Raw genomic sequence first — 3,240 nt, 5'->3', positions numbered from 1 at the left:
AAGTGAACGAACCCGAGGGAGTTTTTTCATGATGGCAACCAACAAGGAAGGTGAGAGAAACTTTTTTTAAAAAATGATTATTATGCCCTGATCTTTCCATGTCGGGAGGAAGATCTGCAAGCCTCGCTTCTGTTTAAGCCGAGCGCTTCCTTCAGATTTGCCTCTTTGTCTTTTCCCAGGAGGAAGCCACCCCAAAGTCGGAGGAGGAAGGCGAAAAAGGACTGTTTTCAGCCCATCTCACGTCGAGCTCCTAAAAAAGTCCTTTGAAGAGAACCAGTACCCCGGATACGAGACTAGGGAGGCGCTGGCGAGGTGCATCGGAGTCGAAGAAGATCGTGTGCACGTAAGAATCGGGCTGGTGGGGGCTCCCAAGACTTCCCTAAACCGCACATACTGGAACAATTTGAAACGCTCAGAATAATCCTTGCGTAGTCGAAGGCCTTAGCTCACCCTGGTGCCTCTCAGCTTATCGAGAAAGGCGCCTTGTTCAAGAGCTAACTTCCTCTTACTTGGTTCTTTTTTTTGGGGGGGAGGGTGTATTATGGATGTAAAAGCTTTATAATTAACAGTAACTGGAGATTATGTACATGGGATATATGAATGTGGAGCTGAAGATAGTAGAAAAATGCTGCAGAGAACTAAAGAGAAACCCCAGAGGAATAAGCATAATTTATTAAATGTAATTCTCTCTCTTGGATCAAAAAGACATATTCATGGTAACAATGTATTCTATATTCACAGAACATAATGCCTATATGCCTTTCGCACAACACAAAACAAGTTAACGTAGGTTCTCCCACTGTCATCCACTAATCTTTGCTTAGTTGTTATACCTGAAAGTGAAATTATGACATACCTGTTTTGAAATAATGGGCATTTGGTTCTCTCCTTGCTTCTGTTCAGATCTGGTTTCAAAACAGAAGGGCCAGAACACCAAAGAGCATTGGTTCCAGGATAAGGATCGGGAACCATGCTGCAGCTCCTTATAGCCGGAGTGAAAGAAGCCGTCCAAGAAGCAGCCTGGACAGCAGCCCAGGAAACCTCCAAAATATTCATATGGAACAATATTACCAGCCACAGAACTTTGATTATGCTGAAAGCTATGGAGGAGGTTGTGGCAGCCACCTCTCAACAACACGCAGCCAGGAGAGTGTGCCCCGCAACAGCAGAGCTCCCTGGAATTGAACTCTGCTTATTACCAGCAAGCTGCTTTTTGTGGAACTGGGCTTTATGAGACTTCCCAGGCGAGCAACTGCCCAGTTCCATATTATGGTGCGGAGATGGTGAGGCAGCCTCCACCATCATCTGATAACTTCTTCATGGAATCAAGCACTTACACTCCCTGGTCTGCAATGGGGAATTATTCAGCTACAAATCCTGGACAAATGCAGAACGTTGATGGAAGTGCTTCAGACTCTCAGTTTTTCACTTTAAGTCAGGTTCCAGATTAGCATCCCAACTCCTTCCTTGCTATCCTGTACATATTTTCCAAGCTCCCTCTTTTAATGCCTTTTAATGCATGACTTTGAATGTATGTTTTGAATAAAGTTTGTTTTTTTAATAGCTTGTCTGGAGTCTTCTTTTAACTTTCCATTTACGGTAACATTCACTTTCCTGCGTGCAAGCTTAATTTTCCCATGGAAAAAAGTTAGTTGTGCGGTACATGTGGTTCTAGAGATAAAAGGTCAGGTCTTCTAATGGCTGAATATTCCTGAGACATATTTTAATGCACCAATGGGCTTTCTGTCCCTTTCCTTTTCTTTTCAAGTCTCTGTATCTGAGGCTAGAGTAGGTGGCAATCAATGTGGTGGGAAGTTGCTGTATTTTCTTTGTATGCAAAAGTATATTTGTACATCCTGGTATAACTAGATTTAGTAACACTTTTCTGTGTTAATAAGTTTGGTTTCCATTCATGAGTCTTCCATTTTTTAAAACACAGAAGTGTAAGATGGGGATATAAGGTTTAATTGATTTTTCTACCATGAATGTGTTAAGTTGCTCTCCAAAGCTTTAAAGACATATAAGTTTAACTTGTATGTGCCTTAGCCTGCAACATGGGCATTTATATCTATTAAAAACTTTGTGGGGGAATATTTTGAACACTTTATTTCATTTTCTTGCTCTTAATTCCCCCCCCCCAAGGTTTGTGCTCTACTGCCTTCAATGAAGCTTTATAGGAGGGTTGCCTGTGAACTAGATTGTGCCCAATACAGTTTGCCTTCTGTGCCATTCAGCCTTGATTGAACCAGGTTTAGTCATAATAAAATAAGTCAGTTAATTTTAGATTCTAAATTGGACCCTCTTAGGACAACTAATTTAGAAGTAGTCCCACTGAACTTACTAATACACAACCAAATCAACAACAGCTGCAAATGCTCCCCGCCCGCCGCCCAGCAAAATCCATGAAACAACTGAGCCTAAGAGTATAAAGCTATCAAAGCCTAAGACATCTCCAAATGGTTTTTTAGGGCTTTTCACAAATAATGCGACATTATTGGCATATCATTATGTTCATTTGATTATATATTCAGATCTAAATGGTTTTGCTAATGGGTCAAGTTCTGCTAACAGTGGAAAGTGCAAACAGCAGTGGGGATAGAGGACATCTCTGTTGAGTATCTCTACATAATCTGCATGAGTCTGAATTTACTCCATTCACTGAGATATAGGCTTTAGGCTTGGAATATATGACAAATCCATGTCATAAAACCTCACCTGCCCAGTCCACTATATTTCTCAACACTGCACTATGGAATTTAATGGGGCTGGGCGCTAGATTGGGCAGATCAAACTGAATCTAGTGGATTTGTCCTACCCTGCCCTGCCCCTTTAGTCCTACCCTGATATAGGACCAGATCTGGCTTGGGTGTGACCTAGGTTGGGATAGGGCTGATCTGGGTCCACATCTTAGTCTGTGTGTGTGTGTGTGTGTGTGTGTGTGTGTGTGTGTGTGTGTGTAAGCACAGCCCTGGAATTACTCAAGATGTGATTATGGCTGCCAACCTTTCTCAAGAGATTAGGCAAATTCATGAATGCTAAGACTATCAGTGGCTACTAATCATTATGGATATACGCTATCAGAGGCATATCAATTACTGGGAAAGAACAGGACGAAAGGGTACTCACCTGACCTGTGTCCTGCTTTTGGTTTTGCATAGTGATATGGTTGGCTACAGTGTAGAGCAGAATGCTTGGAAAACCTGGCATTCTCCTAAACAGACCTTATATACAGAAAGGTGG

The 3,240-nt window shown here is 42.0% G+C and overlaps 1 long non-coding RNA gene across 1 annotated transcript in view; it reads right to left on the bottom strand.

Moving 5' to 3' along the window:
- Positions 1–3,240, bottom strand: part of LOC310845429 — an 82,625-nt gene that overhangs the window by 65,032 nt on the left and 14,353 nt on the right. The window lies entirely within an intron of this gene.

The sequence above is a fragment of the Podarcis gaigeae genome, assembly GCF_964106915.1.
Source record: "Podarcis gaigeae genome assembly, chromosome: 5".
NCBI classification, from domain to species: Eukaryota; Metazoa; Chordata; class Lepidosauria; order Squamata; family Lacertidae; genus Podarcis; species Podarcis gaigeae.
This window is presented reverse-complemented; position numbering and strand designations above follow the sequence as displayed.